Source organism: Sus scrofa, chromosome 17, assembly GCF_054392235.1.
Source record: "Sus scrofa isolate SSC_HxYL_T2T_F1_AM1 chromosome 17, Sscrofa_HxYL_maternal_Yorkshire_Landrace_v2.0, whole genome shotgun sequence".
Classification (NCBI taxonomy): domain Eukaryota; kingdom Metazoa; phylum Chordata; class Mammalia; order Artiodactyla; family Suidae; genus Sus; species Sus scrofa.
This window is the reverse complement of record NC_139399.1, coordinates 13,626,838-13,649,502: the sequence shown is the minus strand read 5'-3', so window position 1 is coordinate 13,649,502 and position 22,665 is coordinate 13,626,838. Positions and strand designations below refer to the sequence as shown.

The 22,665-nt window shown below is 36.2% G+C and overlaps 1 long non-coding RNA gene across 1 annotated transcript in view; it reads right to left on the bottom strand.

Moving 5' to 3' along the window:
- The window catches only part of LOC110257446 (uncharacterized), a 425,451-nt gene that overhangs the window by 105,287 nt on the left and 297,499 nt on the right, over positions 1-22,665 (bottom strand). The window lies entirely within an intron of this gene.

Sequence of the window (22,665 nt, the reverse complement as noted above, 5' to 3'; positions counted from 1 at the left end):
TTCACAATGATTGTTTAATGAGCCAAAGGAAATCAGACTCATTCAAATCTTAAAGGTTATATCTGTTTTTATCAGACACTTGTTTAAAAACAGATTCACTTTCACTTTTGCCACATTTATTATTAAAAACATATCTGATTCTCTCGCCTGTTTCAGCAATCCAATAGAACTGTAACAAATCAAATTATTTAGTGGTGAAAATGAATCTGCACTTATGATTTATTCAGTGTCTAACGTTAGCATGATCTCAGTTACTTAGAGCCTTCATCACTTATTACTTTCAGTGAAGAAGCTTCTGAGAACAAACACAACAAAGAAAGATACGTGTCAAACCAAGATGAGAGTTTATTCACATTCATTGATGAAAATGATGCCATTAAACTACAAAGATAAACAGTTAGCTTATAAACTGATAATGCAAGTGCATTTTCTCCCTTTGTCATTTTAAATAAAATTGAACATTTAAAAAATATTGTGCAATAACGTATCACCTGTCACTTGAAGAATTTCTGGGTTCAGATTAGTATGGTGTTCGATACAGCATTGAAAACAGCTTTGTAGAAATATTGTTTTCTGCTTCAGAAAATGCCTTGATATGCTCATAACTGGTTGCAGCAAAAGAGAATGAATTGATTCTAGTTCCTGTACATTTCTACTTGTTAATTATTTTCTCAAAAAATTTTTTGGTATGTTTCTGCTTTCATCTTTCTTCCTTATTGCTTAACCATATTGTTGACTATAAAACTAAACATTTTATATGCCAGAAAATGTAGGATTAAGAAGTATCATGAGAGAATTTTAATGCAGCAAATGTTTGACTAAGGTCATGCCACAATGAGATACAAAGCAATACATAATAAGAAAAATCACTTAAACATAAGAAAGTTATTAATAAATCAGGAGAAATCAAGTGTGTGTGGAAAGGTTGGATGTTATATACTCTGTGTTTTCAGATAATATGGTTTATTACCAATGTAATAGTTCTACCATGTAGGATATGCATTTGAGAAAATGTTGTAAATTATCACAAACTACATACAGCGAAACCTCTTCATAATATTTCCCATAACAATTCCCCACATGTAGAATGCCTCTGACTTACACAGACATGGTCCTTTGGGAGCCTTAAGCCAGAAACATGATAACCCTTCATAGTGCTACATGTGAAAGTTTTGAAAACTGTAAAGCACTATAGAATTTAAAGAATCTTTCATTCAATAAAAAATAAATAAAATGAAATAAATATGTGAAGGGTGGTAAATGTCCTACTACTGAGTATTTTCAAGTCTCCATTAAGAGTTCATAAACTAGGAGTTTCCGTTGTGGTACAGTGGTAATGAATCCGACTAGGAACCATGAGGTTCCATGTTCAATCCCTGGCCTTGTTCAGTGGATAAAGGATCCGGCGTTGCTGTGAGCAGTGGTGTACCCTGCAGACGTGGCTCAGATCCCACATTGCTGTGGCTGTGGTGTAGGCCGGCAGCTGTAGCTCCGATGAGACCTCTAGCCTAGGAACCTCCACATGCCATCAGTGCGGCCCTTAAAAAAAAAAAAAAAAAAAAGAGTTCACAAACTAGAAAATGGGATCACAATGCAATGTGTCAGATGATATGATTCTGTATCTCTAGAAGGGCATTAGCCCACGTCAAGTCTTGAAAAACAGAGTATAAGAACCAGGGTCTATTATCATTTCCAGCACTATCCAGAGTGGGAGCAGTCCTACCTGCTGTGATGAACTACTGAGTTCCATTGTTTATCACTGAGAAGGGACACCAGGATGCTATAATACTATAATACTATCCAAAATAACCCTCTTTACCTTTGGATTACTTTGGCTTTTCATTTAGGTTGCTAGGCAGCAGTCAATTTCCTCCTCAAGAGAGAGGAAATACTTTGCAGTATAAATTTTAAGAAACTGGCATTTTTTTTCCACATATAATGATTTTTATTTTTCCCATTATAGCTGGTTTACAGTGTTCTGTCAATTTTCTACTGTATAGCAAAGTGACCCAGTCACACATACATGTATACATTCTTTTTTCTCACATTATCATGCTCCATCATAAGTGACTAGATATAGTTCCCAATGCTACACAGCAGGATCTCATTGCTTATACATTCCAAAAGCAATAGTTTGCATCTATTAACCCCAAATTTCCAATCCATCCCACTCTCTCCCCCTCCCCCTTGGCAATCCCAAGTCTGTTCTCCTTGTCCATGATTTTCTTTGCTGTGAAAAGCTTCATTTGTGCAATACATTAGATTCCAGATATAAGTGATATCAGATGGTATTTGTCTTTCTCTTTCTGACTTATTTAACATAGTATGAGAATCTTTAATTCCATCCACGTTGCTGCAAATGGCATTATTTCATTCTTTTTTATGGCTGAGCAGTATTCCATTGTGTATATATACCACATCTTCCTAATCTAATCACCTGTCAGTGGACAGTTAGGCTGTTTCCATGTCTTGACTATTGTGAACAGTGCTGCAATGAACTTGTGGGTGCATGTGTGTTTTTCAAGGAAAGTTTTGTCTGGTTATATGCCCAAGAGTGGGATTGCTGGGTCTTACAGTAGTTCTATGTATAGTTTTCTGAGGTACCTCCATATTGTTTTCCATAGTGGTCATACTACTTTACATTCCCACCAACAGTGTAGGAGGGTTCCTTTTTCTCCACACCCTCTACAGCATTTGTTACTTGTGGTCTTATTAATGATGGCCATTCTGACTGGTGTAAGGTGATACCTCACAGTAGTTTTGATTTGCATTTCTCTAATAATCAGGGATGTTGAGCACTTTCTCATGTGCTTGTTAGCCATTTGTATATCTTCTTTGGAGAAATGTCTATTCAGGTCTTTTGCTCATTTTTACATTGGGTTGTTGTCTTTTTTGCTGTTGAGTTGTATAAGTTGTTTGTATATTTTACAGATTAAGCCCTTATCATTTGCATTGTTTGAAACTGTTTTCTCCCATTCTGTAAGTAGTCCTTTTTTTAAGTGGTTTCCTTTGCTGTGCAAAAGCTTGTCAGTTTGGTTAGGTCCCATTGGTTTATTTTTGCTTTTATTTCTGTTGCTTTGGGAGATTGACCTGAGAAAACAAGAAATTGGCATTTTGAATAGTATTTGTCAGATATATTGAATAACATGACTCAGTTCTGTAGTCCTGATGTGCAAAACTGAGGACAAGACACTGGATCTTGATCCCCCTGTGTAGATACAAGGACCCGAGCAAACACTTCTACCTGTAGAGAAAGCTTCTCTATGTCTGACAAGCTCTTAACGATGACACATAGTGGATAATTAAAGTGATTCATATTTGGTATTTTATACATAAGGAATCTGAACTGAGAACTGAGCCAAAAAATAACAAGAAGCATGTGTATCAGTTTATTACTCCTGTTACCAAATTATTTCCAAATAGTGGCATAAAACAGCATTGGTTTAATATTCCCTATAATGCTGTACATTGGCAATTTAGGCAGTTCTTCTGCTGGTCTAACAGGGGTCACTCATGTGACTGCAGTTACTGGATGATGGGAAAGTGCTAAAGGGTTCAGGATCTGTGTTGCCTATTGACTGGGGCACCTCTGCCTCCTCCACATGCCCCTTCCACCACATTCTACTGAAATAAAGCAAAAGACCAGCCTGGTATGAAGGACTTAGAGAAACAGACCCCACCTCCCGATGGTAGAAGCAGCCAAACAGCATTGCAAAGGGTCATGGATACAGCAATGCTTTCTGCACTGGAGACGTATTTCATTTGCAGTCCTTTCCATGGCATCTTGCTCCAGGGGTGTCCCTTGTGCCTTTCACTGCCTGCCCAATATCTCAGCTCAATACTTTACAAAGGATTCATGTAAGATCAAAGGTAGGGAAAATGGGAGTCATAGGGCAGGAGTTATGGCAGTAACTGAAGGATTATTTGTTGTTTTAAATCCAAATCTCTTTCCTTTTAAAAAAGATCATGGATCTCATGGATCTGTGTTGACTTTCACATAGAATAAACTCAGTCAAATGTATCAAAGACTCAGAGAAAAATAAACTCTGAAAAGTATTTCATCAAGTAAGGCATGTAGGAAAATAAATGCTTACTGTAAAGCTAAAATTCAAAGTTTGTGCTGAAATACACTTATACCCAACATGGATTTCACAAATCGATGTTTTATGTAAAGCTTAGAATATCGAAAATTGCCCCAACTACCTTGTTCATGTCTTTTTAAAATTTGTTGGATAACAAAAACACTTCCCAGCTCTAAATAAAACTGTTTTACATCAGGAAAAAATTTCAAAAATGCTCCTTTCCCAAGTTATTATGAAATTAACTTTTTTTTTCAAATTGTTTTAAAAACAGAAATAAGTAGCAGATATGATAGCTTTTTTAGTTGAAATTGGAAGAAAAATATGAGGAAAGAAGTGCACTAAAAAAGTGTACTAACAAAATTCTAGAGAAAAAAATATTAGGTATAAGAGAACCACTTAGCAGTAGCTAAAAGGAAAATTGATGACAGCTGAGGTTCCCAGGCCCCTAAACAACTTCTGCTGTTCTGTCCTTAAACCTCAAACAAAGGAGATGTTAGATCACTGGGAAATTGCAGCTCAAGAACCTACAAAGGCTTCCCATGAATCAATAAATCAAACTCCTCCTTGTGGAAACATTAGAGTCTCTATACACAGTTCCCCCTGGAAGTACCCAAACGGGTCTGCCACATCTTACCAGAAGAAATCCCCAGCCAGTTCAAGTGATCACCTTCACACTCAATATTGGTCAAGTTCCATCTTTGTTCCAATAGTTTCCATCTATGTACCTGGGTTCACACTACCCCTCCCTAGGATATGCCTGATGCCCAATGGCATTTTCTAATTATTCAAATTCTCTGCATTCAAGATCTGCTCACCTGGAACACCTTCCATTTAACTCTACCCAAAATGCTAGGTTGCACTGACCTTCCCTCTTCCCTAGTGAATGTTTGGAATTGATCACATACAATAATAATTAGAGAAACAGCAACAGCTGCTACATTGGGGCTCTTTCTCTGCCAGGATGGTGGGTGACGTCATATTTTGGTTTTCTAGCTCCTGTTCTTCCTCATCCCTACTTCCTGTTGAGCTTTGATCTTGTCCACTGTATGTAGTCTAGAATTGAGGGAAATTCTAAGAGACTGTCTTCTGATACAAAGCCAAGGGGGTGGACCTTTCTCTCCTTATTCTAGTACCTTGCAGGAAATAAGCACATACTTTTTACTGGAGTAAGTAGTGAAAGAACTAGTAAGATGGCCAGAAGTCATTCCATTAATTCTGTGAGTTCCCTGAATCCTTTCAATGCATCGCTCTTCTTCAATTAGCCTGGATTTCTTTCTGTTATTTGCAACCCAGTATCATGATGTAGACATACAAAGTAGAAAGTATAGATGCAGCAAGTATAATCTTAAATCACAAATAGAGGCCAGAAAAAAGCTACTTAAAGTTTTCCTACAACTGCACTTAACACTAAATTCTTAGTTAATCTCAGCTAACTCAGGGCAGTCTTAGTCATTTCTGTGTTTCTTCAATCAATTTAAGATCTTACCCTGCCTGTATTTTCAGAGTCACTCTTAGTTCATGGGTCTTACCAGACATGGCTGCTCAGGGAGAAGCTCCTATCCTTCTACAGTTGTCACTGATCCATGCTGGCATTCAAACTGATGCCTCATTTCCTGTCAGATTTATGGCTGTATGTCCACCCCTCTTCAAAGTCCCAGGTTGAAGCCTGAAATCTTGGTACCTATGAATGTGACTGTATTTAGAGATAGAGCCTTTAAAGAGGTGATTAAGGAGTTGCCATTGTGGTGCAGTAGAAACAAATCTGACTAGGAACCATGAGGTTGCAGGTTCAATCCCTGGCTTCGCTCAGTGGGTTAAGGATCCAGCGTTGCCGTGAGCTGTGGTGTAGGTCGCAGACACAGCTCAGATCCCGCGTTGCTGTGGCTCTGGCGTAGGCAGGCGGCTACAGCTCTGATTCGACCCCTAGCGTGGGAACCTCCATATGCTGTGAAAGCAGCCCTAGAAAAGGCAAAAAGACAAATAAATAAATAAATAAAAATAAAGAGGTAATTAAGTTAAAAGGAAGCCATTTAGGTGAGCCCTAATACAATCTAGCTGGTGTCCTTTTAAGAGGAGGAATAAATTTATGGAAGAAACACCATGGATATGTGTGCACAGAAAAAAGACCATGTGAGGACAGAATAAAAGGTAGTCATCTGAGAACTATGGAGACAGGTCTTAGGAAAACTTAACCTGCCAACACCTTGATTTCAGACATCTGGCCTTCAGAACTGTGAGATTATACTTTCTTGTTGTTTAAGCCACCTGGTCTATGGTACTTTTTTAGGGCAACCCAAACTGACTGATACAGTCCTTTCCCTATGTTAACTTCATATAAATTCTTTTTGTTTATATAAAGTTGATGATTATGGAAATCCTTAAGATTTTCTATTACTAAGTTGGGGTCAAATTGAGCCTGATGCAGTTTTCTGTTTAGTGGCCACCTAATAAATGCGTTTCTTTTAATAACTGCTGCAGAACATAATTGACATTAACTCATGATTTGCTGCAGTCAATGATGATTTGTTAAATTTTGTTTTGCCTTTTGTTTTTGAAAGCAATGAGGACAAAAAAGAAAGCCAATTTTCCAAATGAGAAATGAGCAAAATATTGCTGGGCAGCCAACATCTGGTATCATTCAAGTCTGAACTGGACAGAGAAAAAAAAGATTGCACCAGAGGGAACAATCCCGTGTTTGCAGGGAAAAAAGGAGATGACATGGTTTGTCTTTTCAGTGATTAAACACCTTCTATTTTCACATAGCTTCAGAGCAAACAGAGAATTTATCTTCATTCACTTTTTGCATTTCACTGTCTAGTAAGCAAACTATAAAGGGAAAAATTTTAGGATTCTGTATTCCCAGAATGATGCCAAATAAAGGTGCCTTAACCCTTACAACTCTCTAACAAGCTACACTCAAAAGCTGCTGTTCAGTGAAAATACATTAAATTCAAATGGAGGGACTGGGTGTTCTTTGTTTTTCAAGAAAGTAAGAAAGGAAAGAATATCTTTTCCAGATCAATGTATGTGATTACCAGGAAATTTGAGCAAATCAAATCAACTTGTGTCGGGAGTACAGATGTTGCAGGTAATAACTCCTATGTAAATCAGTGGTGAAATGATTGCTACTCCTTTACCTTTTCAGCACTATAAAAGGAGCAAGAATTCAGTGTATTTGCAATGTAGCCACATGGATACTATATATAGAAATATGAATTTCCTAAGTGCCTCTTTTTTATTTTTATTTTTTTATTTTTATTTTTTTATTTTTATTTTCCCACTGTACAGCAAGGAGGTCAGGTTATCCTTACATGTATACATTGCAATTACAGTTTTTCCCCCACCCTTTCTAAGTGCCTCTTAAAAGCTGAGTTGCATAAGCCTCAGGCAAGCAGGATAAAGTACCAGATCCCTTGGACTTGAAGCACAGAATCCTTCACCTGCCACACAGAGTTTAATCTGGGTTCATTCATAAGCATTTTCACTCTAGCCAGCGATTTAATGGTCCCTTTGTGCAATTATGATACCATTCTTCGTTCTCTATGACTATACTAAAAAGCTATGAGTTATCAACTTTATCACACAGTTACAATATTGACACTAAAATGTAAATGAATACACTAAGGCTGGAAGCTGACTGACTACAGAGGTAGGTCAATCTCTCTTGGGAAAAGCTAGACTGAGAGTCAAAATGTCAAATGCATGGGACAAAAATGAAAGAATTACTTTTATCTAAGAAACTATTTCCCAAAACTTATGTTCTCAAAAATTTAAGATCTCAATTTCCAAGTGATCTCAGATATCACGTGCTTAGAGTATAGCAGGTCATTCCAGGCAAGGAAGTGCAAATTTTAAGACACTGCGATTATAAGAAAGGCGCGAAGTAGAGTTTGGCTATTGTTCTTTAGGACTATGTAACTATCTATGCATACACATATATGTATATCTGTACATTTATATATGTGTGTATATATACACATATATATGCATGTGTTTTCTACACATATATGCACATATGTGTGTGTATATATATTTACAGACAGTTAACATATACATGTATATGAAAGTTAACAACTGTCCGTAAATTTGAACATTCTCCTAGATGACAATGGCCTATACATTCACTCATCAGTTGTCTGTTCCTGTTGGAAAGTAGAATTATATCTAATAAATGACTGTGGGTTTCCCAACAAAAATACTCCTTTTTCCACCCTACTGACTGAATCATGTTGGAGGACATGGTTGAAGCCTGCTCACTGAGTTCAACTATTAATACTAAATCCTGGTACTAGACAGGCTTCCCCACGCAGTCCCTGCAGCCTCCCACCTCTCCAGGAGGACAGTTTTTGAGGAGGTGGAGGAAACTAAGCCCCAGCAGCTATTCAACCCCAGGTAGGTGGAAGGGCTGAATAGAACATGCATCTTTTTCCCAAATGTCTCAATCAGATCAGTCATTCCACCTTCCCAGGAACCACTTTAGTAAAGGAGTTTGAGGCAAAAGCCTATACCCTTTAAGAGCTATGATTAATTAACACTGCAATGAATTATGACATAAAAAAGCAGACACATTCTTAACTACTATGTTTTCAGGTCAGTTACATGCCAGGACAGCCACAGAGAGTGAGCTAACCTTGCAGCAGGCATACTGTTGATTGTTCTCAAAAGAAGTGCTGGTTGGAAGAAAAGATACACCACAGTGCCTGACAGTGGCAAGGGCTATTACTACTCATCTTTGTATCACCAGTCAAGAGAACACTGTCAGGCACTCATTAAATGTTTGCTGAACTGAACTGATACATAAGGTTGCTTCCAAAAATAGGTCTATAACAGTGCAAAAGTGTGTGGCTACCAAAGATGGTGGATAAAAGCATTAACTTGGGAGTTAGGCATGGGGGGCAAGTATGAGCCCTCTATGTGCTAGACATTGATGGTGGGTTGATTAGCCCCTCGGTGCATCTGTTCTCTCTTGTGTAAAATTAATTTTTATTTCCTTTTTACAGCCACACCTGCAGCATATGTAAGTTCCCAGGCTAGGGGTCAAACCACAGCTGCAGCTGCCAGCCTCAGCAATGCAGGACTTGAGCTGTAGCTGTAACCTACACTGCAGCTCCTGGCAAAGCTGGATCCTTAACCCATTGAGTAAGGCCAGGAATGGAACCCGCATTACAGAGACATCAGGTCCTTAACTCGCTGAGCCATGATGGGAATTCCACTTGTGTAAAATTTAGATGTGAGGGCATCTACCTCACATTTGTAGTAGAATACTGAGGTAATACAGACATGACATAATGACTAGCGATGGTCATTTTATAAAAATTTTATCAAATTTTATCAAAATATTTTCTGAAATTATAAAATAACCTCTGAACTACCTACATGTCTAACTCTGACTTATTTTTCCTTAAGGGTTTTTATCATGTGGAAAAGTATTTAAGATATATGGAAATAGAGAATAATAATTGGTGGGGTTGTTTTTGTTTGTTTGTTTGTTTGACTTTTTTATGGCCACACCCACGGCAAATGGAGATTCCCAGGCTAGAAGTTGAATTAGAGCTGTAGCTGCCAGCGTACACCACAGCCACAGCAATACCAGATCATAGCTGCATCTGCAACCTACACTACAGCTCACGGCAACATCAGATTCTTTACCTACTGAGTGAGGCCAGGGATAAAACCTGCATCTTCATGGATACTAGTTAGATTAGTTTCCACTGAGCCATGATGGGAACTCTGAGAATAATATTTGATGTACCATGATTTTATAGACCCCTCTTTCTCTAAGGAACCCAAATAACTACTGATGTTTTAATATTTATATATTTACAATAATAACATTTCCCATATATAGTCCACTTTGCTAAATGTTACAATCAGTGGTTTTAGTCCTTTGCAGTGACAACAATTTATGTAAGTATAGACACTAGGTAAAAATCTACAATGGAGAACCAGGAGAATATGCAACAAACTATGCATACGATTTGTTGCCTACAATATTTAAAATTATATTTTAGAACTTTGACATTTAGGCTTGTTGGTTAGGAATACAATTATTTGTTATCCATTTGTCTATGAAGAGGAAGAGATTTTGCATAAATTGGAGACTGGTTAGTTTATAATGTTTCTCAACTAGTAAAATGAGCCTTGAGAAATAGTTCAGAAGACAGTATTCCTAAAAAGGAAGATTTCTAGGGAATGTCCTAGGCAGAAGCCATAGTTAATCACAAAGCACACATTCTATGAAGGTCTTACTCCAGACTGAATATTCTTTGAGTTCTGTCTGAGTCTTTTTGTGGTCATTTAATACTATAATCCAGATATTTATTTTCATGTTTCACATTCCCCTTAAGGCTTCTTGGTTGTCCTTTACTTTCGTTAACAGGTAGGATGTCTTGAGAGAACCTTGTTCTATAATTGATGGGAAATATAGCTTTCTTCCAACAATGCTAGGCTGGGGGCTATGGTGTTATATTTTTCCTAGTGAATTCTTTCATTCTATTATAGTTTTCTGTTCACTAAATTATTGATTCTTACTCTGACCCATTTCTAATGACTGCTATGTGCTTTTTCTGTACTATATCCTAATACATCAATGTCAAATTTTTTCATTTCCAAAAATGCGCACTGCTATAATAATGGATTCTGAGAAGAATTTATTTTGTAATTTTGATTTAATAAGAGGGATTTAACAATGTTGTTGACTACCAACAACTGAAATTAGAATACTGCCATCCTAAAAATTCAAGGCCTTTCTTTCTCAGTGTCAGTTCTCAACTTCCATGGGGTTTTTTTTCAACATTTTAATGTCATGTACTTGGCTTTCTACTATGTATCCCAAATAGGTTCCATCACATCATCTAAATAGGAGTAAAGGCATTAAGTTCCTCCATTATATAAATTGCTATTTACTCTTGGATCTAAAACTTCTGCAGTAAATGCACTGAAAATAAAACATGAAAAAAAAGTCTCTTTCCTGTTAATGATTATCAACTTTTTAGACTCTCCTACCAGTTTCTGACTATACAAAGGTAGCAGCAAGAAAATGTATTTTCCACATGTCTAGAACAAACCCTCAGAAGTAGGTCTAAAGTCTTAAGGTACTGTAATTTGTATATATGAATTATCCCTGTGCTCAACTGTAAGATACCTGAGGTAAGCATTCCATTTTGATTCATAGCTGAATGGACCACCGTACCTCAAAAATATGCCAACATGACTGAAAAGTAAAAGGATTGTGTACTTTTGGCCTTGGATAACTAGGCCAAAATGAATGAATGTCAGGAGAGGTTACAGAACACATCGAAAAGAGAAAACATACTAAAATTGTTAGGCATGTATACCCAGATAAAATAAACCAATAATAAAAAAAATGAAATACAAAATATAGGGAATTTGGATAGTGGCTGACTCTGTACTTACTGGGTATACACCATCAGGTGAACAGAGAGCTGGGTTTTGAAGTGCATTCTTTGTGCAGCACACTCTAATGGATGTCATGAAGGGATTTCAAAGAAAAAGGCAGGCATGGTTGTTTGCCCTCATGAGGCATATTGCATGGAAATGATAATGGAAAGCATCACAGTTGGGATTTCCACATTAGTGGATAATTTATATCTCACAAAAGCCAAAACAGAGGGGAAATGGCAGAGCCCTCTCACTGCATTAGTCCCCTCATCCTTCTCATTACAGTGACAGTACAGCAGCTTAACAATGAAGACAATGAGGTAGGGAATAGAATGATCCTTTTGGCTGGATTCTTTAATATCCTGCTACTGAATCATGCTGGGAAACTGCATGCTAGCACATGGAGAGGAGCACTTCATAATCATGCTAATTAGCTCCCCAAAACAGTCATTGAAAGGATTCCCTCTTCTGGCCATATATCTGGACAAAATTTTCATTGAAAAAGATACATGCACTCCTAAGTTCATAGCAGCACTATTCACAATAGCCAAGATATGGAAACAACCTAAATGTCCATCAACAGATGAGTGGATTAAGAAGATGTGGTACACACATACAATGGAATATTACTCAGCCATCGAAAAGATAAACTAATGCCATTTGCAGCACATGGATGGATCTGGAGACTCTCATACAAAGTAAGCCAGAAAGAAAAAGACAAATACCAGAGTTGCCATCATGGCTCAGTGGAAATGAATCTGACCAGCATCCATGAGGATGCAGGCTTGATCCCTGGCCTTGCTCAGTGGGTTAAGGATCTGGCGTTTCTGTGAGCTGTTGGGTAGGTCACAGATGCAGCTTGGATCCTATGTTGCTGTGGCAGTGGTATAGGCCAGCAGTTGTAGCTTTGATTCGACCCCTAGCCTGGGAACCTCCACAAGCTGTGGGTATGGCCCTAAAAAGACAAAAAAAAAAAAAAAAAAAAAAGGCAAATGCCATATGATGTCACTTATTTGTGGAATCTAAAATATGGAACAGATGATCCTACCTAAAAATAACAAACAAAAAACCAGAAATAGACCGTGGATGAGAAGAGCAGGCTTGGAGTTCCCTCCCAAGGGGGAAAAAGGAGGAGTGGATGGATGGGCATTTTGGGGTTTTCTTTGGATGCAAACTGTTATATTTGGAATGGATGTGCAATGGGATCCTAAGGTACAGCACAGGGAAATGTGTGTGATTGGGTTGCTTTGTTGTACAACAGAACTTGATGAAACACTGTAAATCAACCATACTTTAATAATAATAATAAAAGAAAGAATTCTGTCTTCCACTCCATATGATGAGAAAGGCAGAATCACCCTCTCCCATATAATATGTTACAAGAGAAAGCTGCTCTTTCATATTGTTATTGATAAGAAAATCAAGGCCATGCCCTGAAGAAGACTCCAGTGGGTCTACTGGTCTGGGTCTTGAGAAAGAAAGATTTGGGGACTCTATCTCAAGGCAATATCTATGGTAGTGAGTTAATCCAGATTGTGTCTGAGGAAAATCATGGAGCAGTCTAGTCAAGCTGGTCTTCAGGAAGGCCTACACAGTTTAGCCAGGCAGTAGCTATGGATATGTAGATGCTATATTAGTTTGATCGAGCCTCTCACCTTAGGTTGAACCTGGTCATACTCTCCCTCTGCCTTCACTTGGTCTTTCATCCATCAAATGCCTGCCTGCCAAACTTCTTCTGCTTATAATGACACCTGTCAGATTATATTATGACCATGCTAAAGATCTCATTTTTGCTTTACTACCTCTTTAAATATTAATCTCCAAATACAGCCATGTATGAGATACTGGGGGTTAGGGTTTTAAAATACGAAGTTTTGGAGGTAGAAAAGTCAGCCCATAACAGAGGCCACTTAGCCAGTTAATGGGGAAGGTAGACTTGTAACCTGATTCTTGCCTGTGTGATGAATTGATAAATGCCAGAGAACATTTATTCAAATCATAGGAATCTATTCAAAGTTTGAAATCCTGTTTTCAAGGCATGAACAGTTCATCTTATCTATAAGAATTCCACAAGAAGTTATTTCAAATGATTTCGAAAAATAAAGTTATTCTCTAGAAAGAATACAGTAGTTCTGGGGGAGGACTGAATAATTTTTAATGAGTACTATGCTTAATAAGCCACTATAGGCAGAAATTCAATATTAAGTCTGCACAAATTTTTAATTCTAGCAGCAAATGGTGGCACATTTTATTCTGCATGTACAATTTTTTTTTTTTTGGCTTTTTATGGCCACACCTGCAGCAGCATATGGAAGTTCCCAGGTTAGGGGTTGAATCAGAGCTATAGCTACTGGCCTACACCACAGTCACAGCAACGTGGGATCCAAGCTGTGTCTACAACCTATACCACAGCTCACAGAAATTCCAGATCCTTAACCCACTGAGTGAGCCCAGGGATCAAACCCGCATCCTCATGATCCTAGTCAGGTTCATTAACCACTGAGACATGACAGGAGCTCCTTGCATGTGAGATTTTTAAAGAAAACACAAAATTTAAAATTTGCAACAGATATTCCCTGAGTATAACTTTTGTATGCAGTACTATATTAAATGAAGCTTGAAAAGTTTACAGTTTAATGTGCATCCAATAAAGACTTTTCACCTCTAAAAGATGAAGAAAAACACTAGATAACTTCACAAAATGAGTTATAAACACTTCATTCTTAAAGGTAAGAAATTTTTAGAAGACAACTTTGGAGCAGATATTTTTTCCATACTGTGATGAATAAAATTTATTTTTATAAGTTGTCAAATGTATACAATTTATTTTTAAATTTTTTAAAAATTTTATTAAGATTGATTTTCAATGTTCTTTCAATTTTTGTTGTATAGCAAAGTGACCCAGTCATACATATATATACATTCTTTTTCTCACATTATCCTCCATCAAGTTCCATTACAAGTGATTAGATACATAGTTCCCTGTGCTATATAGCAGAATCTCAATGCCCATCCACTCCAAATGCAAGAGTTTTCATCTACTAACCCAAGATTCTGAATCCATCCAACTCCGTCCCCTCCCTCCTGCCAAACACTAGTCTATCCTACGTGTCCATGATCTTTTCTGTTTGTAGACAAATCATTTGTGCCATATTTTAGACTCCATATACAAATCATTTGTGCCATATTTTAGTGATATGATATGGTGTCTGTTTGTCTCTCTGACTTACTCAGTAGGAGAGTCTCTAGTTCCATCCATGTTGCTGCAAATTATTTTGTCCTTTTCATGGCTGAATAGTATTCCATTGTATATATATGTATGACATCTTCTTAATCCATTCATCCATCAATGGACATTTAGGTTGTCTCCATGTCTTGGCTTTGTGAATAGTTCTGTGATGAACATAGGGATGCAGGTAACTTTTTCAATGAAATTTTTGTCCGGATATATGCTCAGGAGTGGTATTGCTGGGTCATATGGTAGTTCTATATTTAGATTTCGGATGTATTTCAATACTGTTTTCCATAGTGTTTGTACCAATTTACATTCCAACAACAGTATAGGAGGGTTCTCTTTTCTCCACATTCTCTCCAGCATTTGTTATTTGTTGACTTGTCAATGATGGCCACTCTAACTGGTGTGAGGTAGTAACTCATAATAGTTTTGATTTGCATTTCTCTAATAAATAGTGATATTGAGCATATTTTCACATGTCTGCTGGATATCTGTATGTATATCTTCTTTGGAGAAATGTCTATTAGCTCTTTTGCCCATTTTTCAATTGGGTTGTTTGTTTTTGGTTGTTGCTGAGTATGAGTTGTTTGTATATTTGGGAGATTAAATCTTTTATGCTTGAGTCATATGCAAAAATTTTCTCCCATCCTGTGGGTTGTCTTTTCATTTTTTTAATGGTTTCCTTTTCTGTGCAGAAGTTCTGAGTTTAATTATGTCCTATTGGCTTATTTGTCTTTAATATCTTTATTCTAGGGGGTAGATTAAACAAAATGTTGCTGTGATTTATGTCTAAGAGCATTCTGCCTAGGTTTTCCTCTAGGAGTTTTATAGAATCTGGCCTTACATTTCGATCTTTAATCCATTTTGAGTTTATTTTTGTGTATGGTGTTAGACAATGTTCTGATTTCATTCTCTTACAGGCAGTTGTCCAGTTTTCCCAGAACCGTTTATTGAAGTGACTATCTTTCCTCCTTAAGAACTGTATGTTCTTGCCTCCTTTATCATAGATGAACTGACCATAAATTTTCGGGTTTATTTTTGGACTTTATATCCTGTTCCTTTGAACTATATTTGTTTTTGTGCCAGTACCATACTCTCTTGATGACCATAGCTTTGTAGTAGACTCTTAAGTCAGGGAGCCTGATTCCTCCAGTTCCTTTTTTTTTTCCAATATTGCTTTCGTTATTCAAGTTCTCTTGTGTTACCATAAAAATTTTAAAATATTTTGTTCTAGTTCTGTAAAGAATGTCATTGGTAATTTGACAGGGATTGCACTGAATCTGTAGATTGCCTTAGGTAGTACTGTCATTTTGAATATACTGATTCTTCCAATCCAAGGTCATGGTATATTTTTCCATCTATTTTTATCTTTGATTTCTTTCATCAGTGTCTTAACAGTTTTCAGAATACAGGTTTTTGTCTCTTAGGTAGGTTTATTCCTAGGTATTTTATTCTTTTTGATGCAATGGTAAATGGGACTGTTTCCCTAATTTCTCCTTCTGATATTTCAGTTAGTAAATAAAAATGCAAATGATTTCTGTGTATTAATTCTTTATCCTGCAAATTTAAAAATTCATTGATGAGTTCTAATACTTTTCTGCTAGTGTCTTTAGGATTTTTCTAGGTATAGAATCATGTCATCTGCAAATAGTAATAGTTTTACTTTTCTTTTCCAATTTGGATTCCTTTTATTTCTGTTTCTTTTCTGATTGCCATGGCTTTAGGACTTCTAAGACTATGTTGAATAACACTGGTGAAAGAGGACATCCTTTTCTTGTTTCTGATATTAGTGGAAATGCTTTTAGTTTTTTACCATTAAAAATGATGTTACCTGTGGATTTGTCAAAAATGAGTTATTACTGTATTGAGGTAGTTCCCCTCTACACCCATACTCTGGAGACTTTTTATCAGGAATGAGTGTTGATTTTGTCAAAAGCTTTTTCTACATCTATTGAGATAATCATATGGTTTTTATTCTTTATTTTGTTAATGTGGTGTGTCACACTGATAGATTTGCATAGATTGAAGAATCCTTGCATCCCTGAGGTAAATCCTACTTGATCATGGTGTATGATCTTTTTAATGTATATTTGTACGAGGTTTGCTAGTATTTTCTTGAGGATTTTTGCATCTATATTCATCAATGATATTGGCCTGTAATTTTCTTTTTTTGAGGTATCTTTGTCTGGTTTTGGTATCAGGGTAATAATGGTGGTTTCTGGAAAAGTTTCAGAAGAAGAGGTATTAACTCTTCTCTGAATGTTTGGTAGAACTCGCCTGTGAAGCCTACAGGTCCTGGACTTTTGTTTTTTTGAAGTTTTTAAATCACATTTTCAATTTCAGTACTCATGATTGGTCTATTCATACTTTCTATTTCTTCCTGGTTCAGTCTTGGTAGGTTTTATCTTTGTAAGAATCTGTCCATTTTTTTCTAGGTTGTCCATTTTATTGGCATACATGCTCATCGTAGTCTCTCATGATCTTCTGTATTTCTACAGTCAGTTGTAACTTCTTTTTAATTTCTAATTTTATTGGTTTGAACCCTCTCCCTTTTTTCTTGATGAGTCTGGCTAATGGTTTATCAATTTTGCTGATCTTTTCCAAGAATCAACTTTTGGTTTCATTGATCTTTTCAACTCTTTTGTCTCCATGTCATTAATTTCTGTTCTAATCATTATGATTTCTTTCATTCTACTAATTTTGGGCTTTGCCTGTTCTTCCTTCTCTAGATGTTTAAGACGTAAGGTTAGGTTGTTTATTTGCACTTTTTCTTCTTTCCTGAGATAAGACTATATTGCCATAAACTTCCCTCTTAGAACTGCTTTTGCTGTTCAGTGGGTCCCATAGGTTTTGTATTGTCGAATCTTCATTGTCATTTGTCTCTATGTATCTTTTACTTTCCTCTTTGATTTCTTCAATGATCCATTGATTGCTAGGCAGCATATTGTTTAGATTCCAAGCGTTTGTGGGTTTTGCTATTTTTTCCCTTTATTTTTAGTCTCATAGCTTTTTGATCAGAAAAAATGCTTGAAATAATTTCTATTTTTTTTAATTATCAAGGCTTGATCTGTAACCCAAAATTTGATCTATCTTGGAGAATGTTCCATGTGCACTTGAAAAGAAACTATTTTCTGCTGCTTTGGGATGAAAAGTTTTATAGATATCAGTTTAGTCTATTTGGCCTAGGGTATCATTTAATGCCTGTGTTCCCTTGCTGATTTTCTGTTTGGATATCTGTCCATGGCTGTAAGTGGGGTGTTAAAGTCCCCCATTATTATTGTGTTACTGTCAATTTCCCCTTATGGTTGTTAGTAGTTGCCTTATACATTGTGCTGCTCCTATGCTGGGTGCATATATATTTAAAATTGTTATTTCTTCTTTTTGTATTAATCATTTGATCACTATGTAATATTCTTCTTTGTCTCTTAGGACTTTCGTTATCTTAAAATCCGTCTTGTTTGATATGAGCATTGCTACTCCTGCTTTTCTATAATTTCCACTTGCATGTAATATTTTATTCTATCCCCTCACTTTAAGTCTGTATATTTCCTTAAATCTGAAGTGTGTTTCCTGTAGACAGTATATATATGGGTCTTGCTTTTGAATCCATTCAGCTAGTATTTTTCTTTCAGTTGGAGCATTTAATCCATTTACATTCAATGTAATTATGGATAAGTATGTATTTATTGTCATTTACTTTTTTCTTGCTATTTTGGGTCTTTTTTCTTCTCTTTCTCTTTTTGTTGTCTTTTTTTGTGATTTGTTAACCATGTTTAGTGTTATGTTTGGTTTGGTTTTTCTTTTTTATGTGTGACATCATTATAGTTATTTGACTAGTGAATCCCCTTATATTTTGATATATCCATTTATATGTGTGAATAATTGTCTTGTCTTGCTGGTTTCCTGAATTTCAAATGCCTTTTCAATGTTCTGCATTTGTCCTCTCCTCTTCTCATGCTTGCTAGTTTAGATAGTATATTTGTCAATGGGTGATTTCCTACTTTTAAACTGTCTTTGCTTTTACTAGTGAGCTTCTTCATTTTTAATATTCTTGATTCTAATTGTGGCTTTTCCTTTTTTGCCTAGAGAAGTTCCTTTTATTTATGTATTTATTTTTTCCACTGCACAGAATGGGAACCAAGTTACACATACATGTATACATAATTCTTCCTCCCATTGTTGTGTTGCGATGTAAGTATCTAGATATAGTTCTCAACGCTACCCAGCAGGATCTCATTGTAAATCCATTCCAAGAGCAATAGTTTGCATCTGTTAACCCCAAGCTCTGGATCCCTCCCACTCCCTCCCTCTCCCCCCAGGCATCCACAAGTCTATTCTCCAAGTCTATGATTTTCTTTTCGTGGAAACGTTCATTTGTGCTATATATTAGATTCCAGATATAAGTGATATATGTTTTTTGTCTTCCTCTTTCTGATTTACTTCACTCAGTATGAGAGTCTCTAGTTCCATCCATGTTGCTGCAAATGGCATTATGTCATTCCTTTTTATGGCTGAATAGTATTCCATTGTGTATATATACCACATCTTCCTAATCTAATTGTCTGTTGATGGACATTTGGGTTGTTTCCATGTCTTGGCTATGGTGAATAGTGCTACAATGAACATGCAGGTGCATATGTCTTTTTTAAGGAAAGTTTTGTGTGGATATGTGCCCAAGGGTGGGACTGCTGGGTCATATGGTAGTTCTATGTATAGATTTCTAAGGTATCTCCATACTGTTCTCCATAGTGGCTGTACCAGCTTACATTCCCAGCAACAGTGCAGGAGGGTTCCCTTTTCTCCACACCCCCTCCAGCACTTGTTATTTGTGGACTTATTAATGATGGCCATTCTGACTGGTGTGATGTGGTATCTCATGGTAGTTTTGAATGCATTTCTCTAATAATCAGGGATGTTGAGCATTTTTTCATGTGCTTGTTGGCCATCTGTATATCTTCCTTGGAGAACAGTCTATTCAGGTCTTTTGCCCATTTTTCCATTGGGTGGTTGGCTTTTTTACTGTTGAGTTGTATAAGTTGCTTGTATATTCTAGAGATTAAGCCCTTGTCCATTGTATAGTTTGAAACTGTTTTCTCCCATTCTGTAAGTTGTCTTTTTTGTTTTCTTTTGGGTATCCTTTGCTGTGCAAAAGCTTGTCAGTTTGGTTAGGTCCCATTGGTTTATTTTTGCTCTTATTTCTGTTGCCTTGGGAGAATGACCTGAGAGAAGTTCCTTTAATAGTCAATACAGAGCTGCTCTGGAGGTGCTGAATTCTCTTAGCTTTTGCTTATCTGTGAAACTTTTGTTCTCTCTATTCTCCGTCAAGTGTGAATGACAGCTTTGCTGGGCAGAGTACTCATGGTTCTAGGTTCCTCCTCTTCATCACCTCAAATATATTTTGCCACTCCCTTCTGGCTTGTACAGTTTCTGGTGAGAGATCAGCTGTTATACTTATGGGAATTCCCTTATATATGATTTGTTGCTTCTCCCTTGGGGCTCTTAATATTTTTTCATTGAACTTAATTTCTGTCAGTTTGATTAGTATTTGCCTTGCTTTATTTCTTCTGGGCTTTATTTTGTATTGAACACTCTGTGTTTCTTCCACTTGAGTGAGTGCTTCCTTTCCCATATTTGGGAAATGTTCAATTATAATGTATGCAAATATTTTATCTGGCCCCTTTCTCTCTTTTCCCCTCTGGAACCTCTATGATGTGAATGTTGATGTGTTTAATGTTGTCTCAGATGTTACTTAGACTCTCCTCAGTTTTTTTCATTCTTTTTTCTTTATTCTTTTCTGTAGCAGTGATTTCCACTACTCTGTCTTCCACCTCACTTATTCATTCTTCTGCCTCCATTATACACTTAGGAGTCATTTTTGAAAAGAACAGTGAGAATGTTTACAATGCCCAAAACAAGAATTTTAGATAGGATAATTTTATAGCCTGATTTGATTAGGATATTCTAGATTTATTCTGTACTATGCTATCAGCCCCTTTCTCAAAAGTGTCACAGCTTTCTATGGTCACATTAAATACAGAGAAATCAGAAATCTCAAAGAATACTTATATTTAATGATTGTAAGTGGAAATCAAATCCAGAGTGCAATAATGAAAAAGTGGGAGAAGAAACCTTGTAAATTTCAATTCTGATGCATTTTTATAATAGTTCTAAGTGGGCTACATATCACTGTATCCATATTCTTCAAGCTTGGCATACAGGGAGCTCAGCTCACATGTTCATAAATTTTTAATAAATGTTAAAATAAATTTTAATAAAGAATAATTGTAATATAATTTTCACATCAATTTTATTTCACTTATGCTTATTTTTATCATAATTTTCTCTTCTAAGCATTGAAAATAACTTTAAAATAGTTTACACTCATTAAACCAATAGTAGCTCAAATCAAAGGAGAGTGGTTATAACTGCGATAAGTGGTACAGACCAAGAGACTGCAAGCAATCTATTAAGTGGATTATTCACATGTGTACATAAGATAGTTTACTGTGGGAAAAAGATTACTTTGTATATATGTTTCTTTTAATGATTCTGTTTATTTTTACCCAATTCCTCCATTCAATTTCCAACTTCCTGTAGGAAGAATTTGTAGAATAGGAATTGTTACTGTGACATATCTAGCAAAGTTCCTTCATCAACATCAGCATTGTTGGCTCACATGCTTCATACTTAACATTTTTATTATATCATACTTTCCCTTTGGAAGTCAAATCTCAATCAAGTGCACTTAGGGAGGAAAGCAAATACCTTTTATAAAAGAACTATATTTCTTCATTATATAAAAATATTTAGTAAGTTTTCAGCTATTTTCAGACCCATTTGCTTTTACTAAAATGTCATCTTCATTGGAGAGGTATGATAAAGATGTATTTGGCAGAATAAACACAAAGGAGCACTGGCATGTTAACATCATTAATACTGTCACAAACCACCTACTAGAATACTGACTTGGCACATTTCTCTGTTTCATTGCCAGCTATGGGCAAGGAGGTTGTGTAAGTGCCCATCTGTCCTTTCAATAAATGGAGATTGTGAAATTTCCCTCTTTTTTTTTTTTTTTGAAATAAATTGTAGTCTATTTATTTATTTATTTTTGAGCCACATTTATGGCATGCAGAAGTTCCAGGGCCAGGGATCAAACCTAAGCCACAGTTGCACATCCAGTAACAATGCCAGATCCTTAACCCGCTGAACCACGAAGGGAACTCCAAATTTCCCTTTTTAAGAATTGGAGTTTTTAAGCCTTATCATATGGATAGTCCTAAACTGTTCAAAATACTTTATTTTACCCTTTTTCACTGTTACTTACTAATTATTAAGGCAGCTTGGTGTGGCCTTCCAGATACAGTGTTTGATTTTTTATGGAAATTATAAGAAACACATATTCTCACATTCACCATTTGTATTTGGAAAAATAAAAATAATTACCTTAATCTTTTAAATATTTGACTATTCAATAAAACCTACGGATATAGTATAGAGCACAGAACATAATGGTACTATGTTAGCTCTGAATTATGATAAAGTTAAAACTCTGAACTTTTGCTCATTCGGGTTCTTTCATCACTTTAGTTATCTCCACATCTTATTTTTTTACTGCTAAATGACTAAAATACAAAATGTAATATTAGCACTTATTTTCTTATAAAGATATAATTTACACACAAAAATATACTCGTTTTAGTCAATGAGTTTGCAGAAAACATATACTTACATAATTCCCCTCGATCAAGATAAAGAACATTTCCATCACCCCTGGAAGTTTCTCATCCCCTTTTCGGTAAACCACTCCTTCCCTCATCCCCCAGAATACCACATGCCCACAGTTATCCATCACTATCACTTTGCCTATTCTAGCATTTCACATAAATGCAACCATGTAATATTACTTTTTGTATGTGTCTTGCTTCCTTCCTTTAGAAAAATATT